This window comes from Dermacentor andersoni, chromosome 11 (assembly GCF_023375885.2).
Source record: "Dermacentor andersoni chromosome 11, qqDerAnde1_hic_scaffold, whole genome shotgun sequence".
NCBI classification, from domain to species: Eukaryota; Metazoa; Arthropoda; class Arachnida; order Ixodida; family Ixodidae; genus Dermacentor; species Dermacentor andersoni.
This window is the reverse complement of record NC_092824.1, coordinates 75163211-75178361: the sequence shown is the minus strand read 5'-3', so window position 1 is coordinate 75178361 and position 15151 is coordinate 75163211.

Here is a 15151-nt window from a genome sequence, read left to right as displayed (position 1 = left end):
CCGCGTCCATTAGATTCTCTTGGTCTTGTTCTGTAGGGAGAACCGTTTTGGTTACTCTAGCGTAGCTCCTTGCACAATCATTGGTTTCGTGTCCGAACGCCCGGCACACACCACAACGTGGCGTCTGGCAGTCCCGTCGAATGTGTCCTTGCCTGCGGCACCTCAAACATAGCGGGGACCGGCCCGGCGCCACAAGAAGTACAGTGCCACTTCCTAACTTGAACAGATGAGGCAGGTCATCAAGCTCAACACTTTCCTTAAGTCTCATTCGCAAGACTCTCGTCGTGGACGTCGCATGTTCAAAACCGGTGACGGACCAGTTGTCATTCGACACGTCTAGCACGTCACCAAAGCTACTCAACGCTTGCCGAAAGCTCTCACTTTGGACAGCAAAGTCGACCCAGTGCACTTTGACGGTGACGTCTTGTTGGACGGGGTCAATGACAGCGCAGAAGCCGCCCTTGACTTGAAGTCCACCCTTTTTCACGAGAACATCCTTGTCCACCCTGCTGCGCAACTTGACTAGCCAGACGTGATTCATCTGGTAGGCTCCAATACCCGTGATGTTCTTGATGATACCAGCTTCCTCCAATGGCTCGCGAAAATCTTCCAGCCGATATGGTCTTCTTGCCAGGTCCCCGTGCAAAAAAACGCACTGCTGCATGCTCTCGCCTGAAGGCAATGTTGGCAGCAACATCCTATAATCCGAGGGTGCGGAAGACAACCTGTCACCGCGGCCAACGGCGGCCGCCAAAGAACCTCGCACGGAGCGAGCCATCACGCGTCCTTCCTCCTCGAATGCCGAACGCGGAGTGAGCCACGAGTTCGATGCTTCAAAGCGGTACAAAAGCGCCTCTAGTGAATGCGGTGTTGCCTTAGAAACGAGCTGTTTCTAAGGCTCAGTCATGCATCGCTTGCTCAGGCGCACATTTCGTTGCCGCGCCGAACGCTGCGTTGCTCGACGCTCACCGCGTCCGATGCGGGGCGCGTAGTCGCTGCGCCGTAGCCCATTGTCTTACACCCCTTGGCGGGTCGACGGGAACGCTGTCGCGTTCCACTCTTGAAGGCGAAGCTTAAGCGTCCTCCAATTTTTTTAATACATGGCTTCTGCTTGAATCGAATTAAATTATTTCTGTTCTGAAACAATTCCGCATAAGCAATCAAGACATGAATGTGTGCTTCAAGAGCAGTTGATTTCAATCAGGGACAGGACATGCTGGTTCTAAATTAGAGTTCGCATTTGTATGTGACGATAGTGCAAATGTCCGCTCGAATGCTGTCCCGCTCTACTTGGGTTGCTCAGCGAAAGCTCTAGAGACGCAGCTTGCGCTCACTCTGCCCTTGGTACCTGCGGATTTCTATACTCCGTTTCAGACGACAGGTGCAACATTGTGGAGGCTAGAGTGAGTGAGTGAGTGAAACAACTTTATTTGGTCCACAATAGACGCGAGTAACTCAACGTCACCTGGCTAGGCCCACTCGGGGACCATCAGGTGAAACCTGGCGGCCCTCTCGCGAGCCCTGTGGACAGCCAGGATTTGAGAGTGGCTGCGTCCACCCTTAGAAGTAGTTCGACGTTTTCGATCACAGTTGTGCGAAAGTGTGCTTTGCGTAGGCTCAGAATTGAATGAAGACAGTGTGAATCCTTAGAAACAAACGAACCGTGGCATTCCGCTATCTAATGCGTTGGTTTAGATCAACTTGTCTTTCATTGCTTTATTTTTGTGCTTTTTATTGGCAGCCCATCGGGGCAGCCTCACGGGCGTGCTAGGCCGAACGAACGCCGTTGGCGCGCAGCGAGGCATGGACACACACATATATATATATATATATATATATATATATATATATATATATATATATATATATATAGCCCGGGAGACGCTCGAGCTGAATGGCTTCGTTGCCGGCTGGCTCTATAAACCGCACGTCTGTTTTTTTTTTTTAGCTGCACCAAATTTATAAAAATTCACTGTGGCAGATAGCGTAATTCTGATCTGACAGCCAAAACCTCTACGACAAATCAAAATGCTTAATTGAAAATTTACCATATTTACACTGATTATCTTTTAAATTATTACATAAAGAAACGTATTTCAATTTACGAACTGTAGCCGGTGAGTTCTCAAGGTGTATCCGTCTAGAACGAGTTCTGTGGACTACACCAATTGGAGACAATCAAACTGTCCGACGAAATGTATTGGCGCTAAAGACACTTTTGTGCTTCAATGCATACAACTGTTCCTGCTTAAACATAGTAAATGCAACAAAATTGGATCGTCACCGCACATTTCACGCCGTATATCTCGAGACCGGTGCCATCCCCAGAATTCATTCCAAGATCCACATGGATGGAATTGTGTGTCTGAGCGTGTCCATGTGTGTGTGTGTGTCTGTGTGTATGCGCGCGTGCGTATGTGTAACGCAGCCCGCACAGCCTCACCAGCGTGTGCTGCTGATGTTACCGTAACGAGGTGCCTGCGGAGTACATACGGAATCGACACACTTCTTAACCGGGTGCTGCTCGTTTGCCGAAAAAGCACGCGCCTGCCTAACGAACACGGCTACCGCCGAGCGAAAGTAGCTTTGTTCGCAGTTACAGGCCGTGCGTACTGTGGTTGCCGGCCGATTTTGGGCCTTACGTGGTCCGAATTACGGCCGCTTTGGGCAGGAACCGCGCGAAAGTTGGGAAAGAGGTGCGCCGGCTCCGCTTCAGTCGCCCCGCCACGACCGCAGAAAGAAGGCGTTTCTCGCAGAGCGAGGTGTTGCGTCGTAATAGGCAGAACGACGCCGTTCAATAGCTAACAACGCAAGAGCAATACTCGCAATACTCGCAGTTAGAGCCAGGAGCGGCGCCCATCACGTTTCACCTGATGAACCCTTGTTGAAGGCGCGCGTTAAGGTTAACGAGAAGCACGCTGAGTGCGTCGCTACTGTTTTCTTCGGAACGGCCTCATGGCGCTCGGTAAATGTAATCAAATGAGCCTAACGTAATAACACCGGTGCCGAATAGGCTTTCCTGTATAAACCGACATAAAATCTAACGTGAAAGAAAAAAAGAAGAAGGGAACGAGGTAACGGAAGTCGAACTTCGTTGGCCGGATTTGCATATCGTTGGGCTCATTTGATGCAGCCAGATAATTTCGACGTACACGCGCACGTACGACGTGTGCGGAAAAGCGTTTCCTCCCTCGCAATATCGTGGGCCTGTTTTCCTGTACCGAGTCGTCTAGTCACAATACTAAGCGTTCGCTGAAGAAGGGTAGTTGAGCGGGCATAACGGAATTAGGAAAAGCGCGCTGGCACTTATTCTCAACGACAAGTAAGGTCACTCAGTGCGAAATTTTACAGTGTGGTAAACGCTGCGTAAAGAGAAATGCGAAACTATGTGCGCTCCTTATTTCGCCCTAGTTATGTACCGGTTATAGATGGGCATTTTTTTTTCAAATAAAGCGATTCCTGCCTAAATGCAGTAGCCTTCAGAATAAACCAGATGTGCTTTATGATTGTGTGTTTCTGTTTGTCTAACAGAAAAGGCATGTGCAAGAATTGTGCAAATGTAGCTTTAAGTGGCGGCAATTGGCGGTATCGATATAAAGTGTATAAAAGTGAATGCTCCGTTTATTATTGTTGTAGAAGTTTTTCTTAGAGCCTTTCATAACTTTTCATATTGGGAGGGAACAGTTTGCAAAGAATTAATTATAGCCGGAAATGAATTTTACGCAGAACTTTTATTGCGTTGTATGTTGAGAAAAGATTGTTTTGGCACCTATTTCCTCTATGTCACGGTGCTTTATCGCTCGCTTAAAAAGCAATTTCTATTTAATCCGCAGCGGTGCGCAACATACGCACGCTAAGGGCACTGACAAGGTGATTATTTAAAGCCTCCTCGATTTATATTTATTAGCGACGACTAACAAATTCTGACACATTCTGAAAAAGATTCTGACACATTCTGAAAAAGATTCTGACACATTCTGAAAAAGATTCTGACACATTCTGAAAAAGATTCTGACACATTCTGAAAAAGATTCTGACACATTCTGAAAAAGATTCTGACACATTCTGAAAAATTCTGGAAGATTCTTAAAAAGGTGTGTCCATGCGGGTAATATTGAAACAGGTTCAAGAATGTGGTCTTTCGAAGCGCTCGCTCGCTCGCTCGCTCGCTCGCTCGCTCGCTCGCTCGCTCGTTCGTTCGTTCGTTCGTTCGTTCGTTCGTTCGTTCGTTCGCTCGCTCGCTCGCTCGCTCGTTCGCTCGCTCGCTCGCTCGTTCGTTCGTTCGTTCGTTCGTTCGTTCGTTCGTTCGTTCGTTCGTTCGTTCGTTCGTTCGTTCGTTCGTTCGTTCGTTCGTTCGTTCGTTCGTTCGTTCGTTCGTTCGTTCGTTCGTTCGTTCGTTCGTTCGTTCGTTCGTTCGTTCGTTCGTTCGTTCGTTCGTTCGTTCGTTCGTTCGTTCGTTCGTTCGTTCGTTCGTTCGTTCGTTCGTTCGTTCGTTCGTTCGTTCGTTCGTTCGTTCGTTCGTTCGTTCGTTCGTTCGTTCGTTCGTTCGTTCGTTCGTTCGTTCGTTCGTTCGTTCGTTCGTTCGTTCGTTCGTTCGTTCGTTCGTTCGTTCGTTCGTTCGTTCGTTCGTTCGTTCGTTCGTTCGTTCGTTCGTTCGTTCGTTCGTTCGTTCGTTCGTTCGTTCGTTCGTTCGTTCGTTCGTTCGTTCGTTCGTTCGTTCGTTCGTTCGTTCGTTCGTTCGTTCGTTCGTTCGTTCGTTCGTTCGTTCGTTCGTTCGTTCGTTCGTTCGTTCGTTCGTTCGTTCGTTCGTTCGTTCGTTCGTTCGTTCGTTCGTTCGTTCGTTCGTTCGTTCGTTCGTTCGTTCGTTCGTTCGTTCGTTCGTTCGTTCGTTCGTTCGTTCGTTCGTTCGTTCGTTCGTTCGTTCGTTCGTTCGTTCGTTCGTTCGTTCGTTCGTTCGTTCGTTCGTTCGTTCGTTCGTTCGTTCGTTCGTTCGTTCGTTCGTTCGTTCGTTCGTTCGTTCGTTCGTTCGTTCGTTCGTTCGTTCGTTCGTTCGTTCGTTCGTTCGTTCGTTCGTTCGTTCGTTCGTTCGTTCGTTCGTTCGTTCGTTCGTTCGTTCGTTCGTTCGTTCGTTCGTTCGTTCGTTCGTTCGTTCGTTCGTTCGTTCGTTCGTTCGTTCGTTCGTTCGTTCGTTCGTTCGTTCGTTCGTTCGTTCGTTCGTTCGTTCGTTCGTTCGTTCGTTCGTTCGTTCGTTCGTTCGTTCGTTCGTTCGTTCGTTCGTTCGTTCGTTCGTTCGTTCGTTCGTTCGTTCGTTCGTTCGTTCGTTCGTTCGTTCGTTCGTTCGTTCGTTCGTTCGTTCGTTCGTTCGTTCGTTCGTTCGTTCGTTCGTTCGTTCGTTCGTTCGTTCGTTCGTTCGTTCGTTCGTTCGTTCGTTCGTTCGTTCGTTCGTTCGTTCGTTCGTTCGTTCGTTCGTTCGTTCGTTCGTTCGTTCGTTCGTTCGTTCGTTCGTTCGTTCGTTCGTTCGTTCGTTCGTTCGTTCGTTCGTTCGTTCGTTCGTTCGTTCGTTCGTTCGTTCGTTCGTTCGTTCGTTCGTTCGTTCGTTCGTTCGTTCGTTCGTTCGTTCGTTCGTTCGTTCGTTCGTTCGTTCGTTCGTTCGTTCGTTCGTTCGTTCGTTCGTTCGTTCGTTCGTTCGTTCGTTCGTTCGTTCGTTCGTTCGTTCGTTCGTTCGTTCGTTCGTTCGTTCGTTCGTTCGTTCGTTCGTTCGTTCGTTCGTTCGTTCGTTCGTTCGTTCGTTCGTTCGTTCGTTCGTTCGTTCGTTCGTTCGTTCGTTCGTTCGTTCGTTCGTTCGTTCGTTCGTTCGTTCGTTCGTTCGTTCGTTCGTTCGTTCGTTCGTTCGTTCGTTCGTTCGTTCGTTCGTTCGTTCGTTCGTTCGTTCGTTCGTTCGTTCGTTCGTTCGTTCGTTCGTTCGTTCGTTCGTTCGTTCGTTCGTTCGTTCGTTCGTTCGTTCGTTCGTTCGTTCGTTCGTTCGTTCGTTCGTTCGTTCGTTCGTTCGTTCGTTCGTTCGTTCGTTCGTTCGTTCGTTCGTTCGTTCGTTCGTTCGTTCGTTCGTTCGTTCGTTCGTTCGTTCGTTCGTTCGTTCGTTCGTTCGTTCGTTCGTTCGTTCGTTCGTTCGTTCGTTCGTTCGTTCGTTCGTTCGTTCGTTCGTTCGTTCGTTCGTTCGTTCGTTCGTTCGTTCGTTCGTTCGTTCGTTCGTTCGTTCGTTCGTTCGTTCGTTCGTTCGTTCGTTCGTTCGTTCGTTCGTTCGTTCGTTCGTTCGTTCGTTCGTTCGTTCGTTCGTTCGTTCGTTCGTTCGTTCGTTCGTTCGTTCGTTCGTTCGTTCGTTCGTTCGTTCGTTCGTTCGTTCGTTCGTTCGTTCGTTCGTTCGTTCGTTCGTTCGTTCGTTCGTTCGTTCGTTCGTTCGTTCGTTCGTTCGTTCGTTCGTTCGTTCGTTCGTTCGTTCGTTCGTTCGTTCGTTCGTTCGTTCGTTCGTTCGTTCGTTCGTTCGTTCGTTCGTTCGTTCGTTCGTTCGTTCGTTCGTTCGTTCGTTCGTTCGTTCGTTCGTTCGTTCGTTCGTTCGTTCGTTCGTTCGTTCGTTCGTTCGTTCGTTCGTTCGTTCGTTCGTTCGTTCGTTCGTTCGTTCGTTCGTTCGTTCGTTCGTTGTTGAAAGGAGTAGTAGTATTAGATATAATAATAATAGTAATAACAATACTAGTAATAATAACACATAAAATTAATGTTACATTTCGATCAGTAAATGTTCCTAAAGAAAGCAAAAACAAAAAGCGACAATCGGCACGACTTGGTTCTTCTCCACCGCGTGAGCAAATGAAAACACCTGTCAATTCGGTCTCACACTGCCGTTTTTAGTACGGAACGAAAACACCTGGAATCAGCATGAAAAGACTGGATGAGAATAGGCGAAACGAGCACAGCACGCTGCACTGCCGAACGTGTTGTCTGTTTTTATTAATTCTTTGCGAGCACTTCCCAACCACGCATTCTCGTACTTGTCGGACCACTACTTAAAGGCTACTCAATGTACTGATCTGAGTATGATGCAGCTGCGACACCACGGATAAAACGATATCATAAACAACATAAAATATATTCCTCAATCGGAACAATCCGCATCGAGACCTGAAATCGGCGCGCGCGTAGGCGGTTGTTTTCCTCCGATTGCAGTCGTACCAAGTGAAAAAAAGGAGAAAGTAACTGGACTTTTTTTCTTGAGCTCCCGGAAGTACTAGCTTGGCAAATTGCCGACGCTGGCGACGTGACTCGTTTGACGTGCGATGTCCGTAAATAAATTGCCGCGGGGAGGGTGCGGGGTAACGCGTTGCTCTGTCCGAGTAGGCGTATCGTTAAGCTCGGTGCTCGGAGTCGTTGGATGACCCTGCCTTACGACAGTATGGCGCTTCTTGTCCCGACACGTTTCCGAAATGGGTGGCGTATTACCTTAGAATAATTACCCGAGTGCACGACTACCACCGCTAACAACAACATGAAAAAGATTTAGAAAAAGAAAACACTTTCATTTTCTGATAACGTGAATAGATCGTGACCATCGTAGCGTGCCTTCGGAAACCCTAAAGTTTTACTCCTTCATGGAGAGGTTGCTCGTCGGGCAACGTTACCGTCAACAGCAAGAATCATTTGCTTTAATTAATTTCGACATGTTGGTAGGGAGCGATTGACAGAGAGGAAACGTCTTTGTTCTTTCTTTTGATTCGCCGTGCCGACGATGATGATTTATTATTCTACTTCGAGCTTGATTGCATGATTACCTATCGCGCAATGACTGGAACACTGTTTCTCTAATGCCCCAACTTTAAAGAGCCGAGCATTATAAAGCTAATGCCCAGTCGTCGATAGAGCTTAGAGGCGCTTCAGCGCTGCCAATTAATATGCATGAATGACAAACGCTCGCTTACCGGTACAGCGTGTTCTCGTTTTAAATCAAGATGACGAAAAAACATGGGTAACGCTGGTTTCACGGAGGGGTTTGTGAAATGTCCTAGCATCTATACGTATTATGTGAGCCCCACGTGAACTTATTAGGAGCGAAGCGCAACACACGAATGTCAATTCAGTAGTTTTGTCTCTCTTCAACCGCCTGTTAACCGCCGTAAAGTGGGTATTGTATGCTTTCATAATAAAGGAAAAACTACCTTTGGGTTGTGACTTGCCACGTCAATAGGACTAGTTGTATCGGGAGCTTATAGCCTTCATTGGCGTTTGTAGGCGACTTATCCCTTACAAATTTTTTTATAGAAAGTCTATAGACAGTCTATAGGCGTCTATTGACTGTCTATAGACTTCCTATAAAAATTTTGTAAGGGATAGCTGAACGCGGCTATTGATTAGCACGCTGGTTTAATTTACAACAAGTCAAAAGAGGCTGTCTGCCTGTGACTACTTCACTTCGTTCGTAACTCCCATATTTGACAATCACCGATCCCTGTCAAGAGACAAGCTCTGCGTAGTGTTCTGAGATGTTGCTTAGTATTACATCGTGAAAAGGTGAATTTCTAACACGAATTCTAACGGGGGGGGGGGGGGGGGGGGGCTACGTATTCTAGAACTTCACGCAGCGTTGCTGCCCTTTACTGTTAGCACGTATACTGCTTCACTCCCTAAAAAACCGGGATGTTGCTAATGACATATATGATTAGGCGTACTTTATCGTGTGGAGCGCATGAGCGATACAACAAAAGTCTTTGTTTGATCACTCCCGCTTCACAGCGTCCATAATTATGCTGATGGGGAAGATCCGTGATTTTCTACTTGGTGCTCTCGCAGTGACTCACGCACCCACAACGCGTGCGAAGCCTGTCACACCGATGAATAGTATGTATTGTGGTACTCATCAATGTAGAAGTGTTCAGTAAACATTAGCTTTTATTTCGAGGTTGAAAATATTTACCTACAAAGAAAGCTGCTTTCTTAGCAAGCGCTTATTTCCTCCGTTGCGCCCTTCGTTTGCGCTAGGCACTTAGTTAACGCTCAAAACGGATGAAATTTGCGACTTTTGCAAACGTACAAGTAAATGCAAAAAACGCTTCCCAAAGAAAAAAAAAATTTCAGTAGAGAGCTGTTCTGCTACTGCTTCTTTTCTTTTTTTAGTCAAACAACTGACTTTTCTGCGATAATAGCATGTACGTTAGCCCATTCATGCCTGCCTAATGCACCCGTCCGCGGAAACCTTTTCCTCAACTACATCACTTGAAGCACTTGAAAGACTACCTCCACGCGAATTAATAAGGCTTACATTACCACGTCGCCTTACCGTGTGCGTAGTTGTCTTTTCATTTTTCATTTAAACTTAAGCCATTCCTCCTGCGCCTAAAACGTGACCTTAAGAATGAAAGCTGAAAGCGCTAAGTGCAGAGAACGTGCCTACTTGCACGGGCAACTTCCGCAATCCTCGAAAACTTGGAGACTTAGCGTGCTTGTGGTGTGACCGATATAAGTAAATCTCAAACACGTGCTCGCATGAGCGCTGATGAGTGTCCTTGCCTCTCCTTCTACATTTACTATGGTATGAAGAACTTTATTTAGGCCCTGAGTGACAGAACAACTTTTAGTTATCTGAAAGACGTCTCACGTCTTCAATTGTCGAAATTTCTCATGAGTGCTGAAGTTCCGTCTTTTCTTAGCCGCCATTAGGACTAAGCAACGACAAGGGTCTGTCATGAACAGCATTATCGCCTGTCGCCGTAATACGCTAATCATTAGTTTGAGCAGAGCCGCGAGAAACTTGACGTCTTTCTTAGGGAAGAGATCAAACTGGGAAACGAATCGGATCATTTTGGGAGGATCTGTGCGAGAAGAACTTCTAAAAATGAAGAAGTGTGAAGGGCTCTATAGTTTGAATTCATACCACCGTGCGAAAACTGAATTTTAGTCGGCCTCCCCGATAGCTCTCCTTGTAAAGCATGCAATACGAAAGAGCAGAACGAAGATTTGAGCGGTGAGAGACTCGGATGGCTTGAAGCAAGCGCATACGAGTGACATCACAGGAAGAGGAATCAGGTTTAGTTTCTCACTTCAACAACGCGGCTCTAAGACAACTCTTCAATAACGGTCCCTCTTTCCGCGAAGACGTTCGTACATTTCATGAAAGGAGGCACCGGCTAGTGGGAACAGCGTTCTCTTTTTAGCTAGCTAAAATTACTCGGAACTCTACATGTATACGGCTCTTGTGTTTTTGTAAGATTCCTAAAACCCTTTACTGAACAACTTTTGATTCACATATATTAATATTTTCAGAGAAGTGAGCAGCGTGAAAATCAACATCTTTAGACGGCAAATGTTTTTCCAGTGCTGTACTCTATTTGTACTGCGGAAAAAGTGGTGTATTGTACACTTGCAACAACGGGCAAATATGTCATAAATTTTAGTTGAGGACTAAGAAACTGCAGTTTCTGATACTTTTTTCTTGAGATATATCTACAAGGCAGAAGGGCTAACACATACGAGTGAACCTCAACACGAGAGAATTGTTCTGGCTGCTTCAAGAGAGGTGGGCTCAGAACTTGTCGCATCAGCATAGCAAAACTTCATGTTTTAAATTTGAATAATTGACATCCGGACGAACGTTCCTATAAACACGTCGATTTCATCTGCCACGCCTCTTAGTTGCGCGAACAGGTAGCTCTCAATTGCAGTGAAGGAAATTAGTGAACTTGGGAACATGACTTTTATGCACTGGAGCGGCTTATGTAATAATTACCTAATAATTTTTCTGTCGGTTGTTTAGAAAGCTGGTTATCTCTTTTATGCGTCAGACTTTCTTCTTGTTGAGAGCATTCGCTGGCCTCTCTCGGAGGTAAAACTTACTTGCTTCCATTGGCACGTTGTACACGGGAACTACGAACATACAACAGCGCTAAATCAAATAATCATATTGCGGCAAAACAAAATCATGGCAAGTAAATATTGTTTTTGCCTGGCAGTTTCATGTATTGTACGAAGAAACATGCTCTGATCGCATTGCTGTCTGTTTGACTATAAAATAACGCTTCTGAACAGTCTGCAAACAGCCTGCTTATGAGTCCTCGCAGAGTCCAGCCGTTCATGGCTATGAGCTCTCTTCTGAGCTTGTCCCTAACGACTCCCATCTTGCGTAGCATGCACATTTGGTCTGGTCCGAGCAGCAACCTAATTCGTGGCTCTTGGGGCTCACCCGGAAACGCCACGGCGCCAGCTTAGATCTCGCAGTGCTCTTCCACGAACATTACAAAGCCAATATATTCTGGAATATCCACTGCGTTGTCGCAGATGCGTACTATGTCAATGGCCTGAAAATCTTGTAGTCTATTCTCAAATTTACTTTGAATAGGTATTATAACCAGTTGTCTTCGCGTAGCGACGCTCGATCATTGAGTATCAAAAACATTTACGCTTACGGCTGCCTCTCTGATAACCGGTAGGTTAAGTTTCCGCGAGACTTACTCTGTGATAAACGTGCGTTGACTGCCTCTATCTACAACACCTGTGAGGTAGCAGCAATCACTTGAGTCATTCTCTGAATGCGTATTGTAACACGACGGCAACTATTCTTCTCAAGTCCTGGCGCATGCACTCACGTACCACTCAAAGGTTTTGGTGATATATACGCGAGACAGTCTGATCGCCGGTCTTACTGCACATAGAAGAGGCATGTCTAAGCATGCAGTGGCGACAACTAAGCTTACATCGGTAGTCTTTCGCTCAGTGTGCATTTGTGACGCACCTGGAGAATCCGCCGCTCACTGTCAGTCGATGTCTCTTCTCGGCGTCGTCCATCAAATAGTCCCATTCCGACGCAGCGTACTGCTTCTCGCGAAACTGACACTTCATGGACGCGGTATTGTAGAGCACGGCGGTTGCAGTTACTGACGACTTTCCCCGAGACTTTCCCCGATCAGGTTCGATGGCACAGGCTGGCAGTAGTTCGTTCGCTCTTTGCTGTAGACGTCTATCTGAATTTGCGTGAGCATATCTTCAAGGTATTCCTCCGCTATTTAGCGTCGTCCCCTGTCCGAGGTCTACATTACCGCACTTGTGCCGACTATGGTCACTGACGACGTCCCGTAGGATAGCCTGCATCAAAACACCTTTCAAAAAACGCTTTCATCTATTCCAAATGTCAGATCTTAAAAAAAATGCAGCAGATCCAACGAGTTGCAACCTAAATACGGCGAAGCTTTGTGGGAGTGCATAAAGGGTCAAAACACGAGTACACACGCACGCGCACACACACACACACACACACACACACACACACACACACACACACACACACACAAACACAAACACAAACACACACACACACACGCACGCGCACGCGCACGCACACACACACACACACACACGCACACACACGCGCACGCGCACGCGCACGCACACACACACAAACACAAACACAAACACACGCGCACGCACACGCACACACACACGCACGCACGCACACACACACAAGCGCGGGGGCGCGCATATGCCGATCATTTTGTTAAGCGGAGTTGTTGCCTACTAACGAGCACGAGGGGCGCCTTGAACGCATCGCGATTTTGGAGGCAGCATGCGCATACGTACGTAACGCAATCCGAATCCATTTTATCCTCAAGGCGCGTTGAGGATAAGATAATGTTCAATTACACATTACCTAGTGCAGTCGCAGATGCGTGAAGGCGAGCTTTCTGGTTCTTTCTTTTCTCTCTTTCCCCCATTCGGCTGGCGCCGCTGCTGCCTCAGATGCGCAGAGGCGAGCTTCATCTGGTGGTGCAAGAAAAACAGCGGCGCGCGCATCGCGCGCGCTCCACTGCGATTGGTTAGTTTATTTGGCAAGCGAACAGCCAGGCCGCAGCTCCCATGGTCACAAAACCCGCCGAGGTTTACGAAGAAACTTCTAAAACGCTACATAACGGAAGTGTTATCGCTGCTACCGGAAAATTGGCTGTGTTACTGTCAGATGGGATCGCGCAACCGCAGAAGTGTTTCGGATGCATTTCGCTCATTCTGCGGCATTGAGACCCACCTGTGCACATTGTTGCATGTACGTACTATTTCGCCACTGCCAACAAAATAATTACTCTGATACATGTAAGGTGCTTAGTTTTTATTGAATCAAAATGGGGTAGACAACGCCTAATGCTAGCTTGATTTTTTTCACTGTGCCATGAACATGACCTACAATCGCTCAAACTTGTCCAAATTGGTGAGAGCGTGAGCGTGAGGGACCGACAGCGCTGTTTTAGTGCGACAGCAATTATATGGACATTCCACGCGCATTCCTGCCGTCTATTCCAATGGCCGTTACATCTTGAAAGTGGTCTGCGATGAGTAGAGAGTCTGGGAGCACCGATAGCTAAAAGCTTCGCGTGCAATCTGTTCTCGCCACTGAGTTCGCGTTGAATCGAGAGACAGCACGAAGGTCACTTCGCTCGCTGTTGCTGCCACGCTTGCTCGCTCCGGCGTTTTCACAGCGAGTGTGCGCGGTCATCGAGTGAGATTTTTTCGTGTTTGCTTGTACGCATGTGACACCATGTATTTTTTTTTTTTAATTAGTAAGCGAACGTCTGCAAATTTAGACGGCCGATAAAACTACTATCCATACTTGGTATAGCTGTCTACTAGTTTGCCATCGCAAACAATGCTTCGCTTCTCGGGCAAAACTGCGACCTTTTTTTTAGTTTAGCTTTCGTCGCTGTTGTGTAGGTGGCAGCACTCGCTGGTGCTATATTGGAAGCCGTGCTGTAGAAATGCATCAACGTGTAGAGGAAGCTTCAAATCTCGCGAGTACTTGTTAGAATTGTCACTTCCTCGGTGATAGAAAATTCGCAACATATTGTCAAACTTCTGCTGCGTATGGTTCAAAAACACTATTTCCTTTTCAGAATATTGCCCGTTCAGAGCGCGTTTGAAGCCAGAATTTCGAAAATTCAACACACGGAACTTTTTTTCAACTGCCCACATCGACGTCGCTGTCTTTAGTTTAGCATTCTGCTCCATGAAGTACCTTGACTTGTGCAGCCATCTGATTTCTATTTCTGAATGTGTACGTGCTTTTACACATAAACGTATTACAAGCTGCATTATGACAGCTTTTGGAAGACAGCCCTCAAAAATAAATATATTCCTGTTTGCACGCCACGTTGTTGCTCGGCAAGTAGGTATGCCGGTGTCTGCTTGCACGAATTGTCATCTCTGCTTACTGTACCCAATCAAGAACAAACGAAACAGTGCGACATATATTGTGACATATAGTGTGACAGTGTGACTCTAATGACATATATTTGCCATCTGCAAATCAGTTTGCTTCTACTGGAATACTGCACGCTGTTACGTGAGCTAATGGAAATTGCGGTCTCGGGTATGAGCACAAATGAACATTCTACCAGCTAAATATAAGGAATCGAAAAATTGAAGACATAGCATTGCCATAGGAGTAATGTGCCAGAGCTTTTTCTTTTTTCTTGCGTTGTGTAGTTGTTGCTTTTTATTTTGTTGTACCTTGTTTTCCGGAACTAAAGTCATCAGTCATCATCACCTCATTTATGTACAACACAGGGAGAATGCCTTTCTCACCGATGCGAGTCCATTTTATTGGCGTACATTTGTTAATTTATGCACCACGTCTCGTTCTCTGCCATGTCAGATCATGAATGCGTAGCACCTATTAGAGCGTTAGCAATGTAACCACGGGTAAATTGGAACGACACGAAATGGACAGGAAGTGAAAATATTTTTCACTTTTATGTTTGTACTAGTCGCAAGCAAAAAGATAAAACAACTTGGTTTAGTTTCATTCGGATGACATAATGGCATCTTAAGACGGAAAGCAATTGAGTTTCTTAGAAATTCGATTTTGTCGTGAAATCTAATACCTGCTCACTTTTTTTAGAAGATTGGAAAAAGAAATCGACGCCATCAATGTTGCCATGTTTGCAGTGCAAAAGGACAGTACCTATTGCCATAGGAATTTGATATCGACAACGCAAGTTTGCTATAACACGGAATGCGAAGAACCAAAATATAAAGCAAACCGGTCAGAGAAGTTGAGCCGTAAAAGGGTTGCAGTGATTGGATGAATCGTCGGTAGACATAAAATCGTCTCAGATTGGTAGGTGCCCTG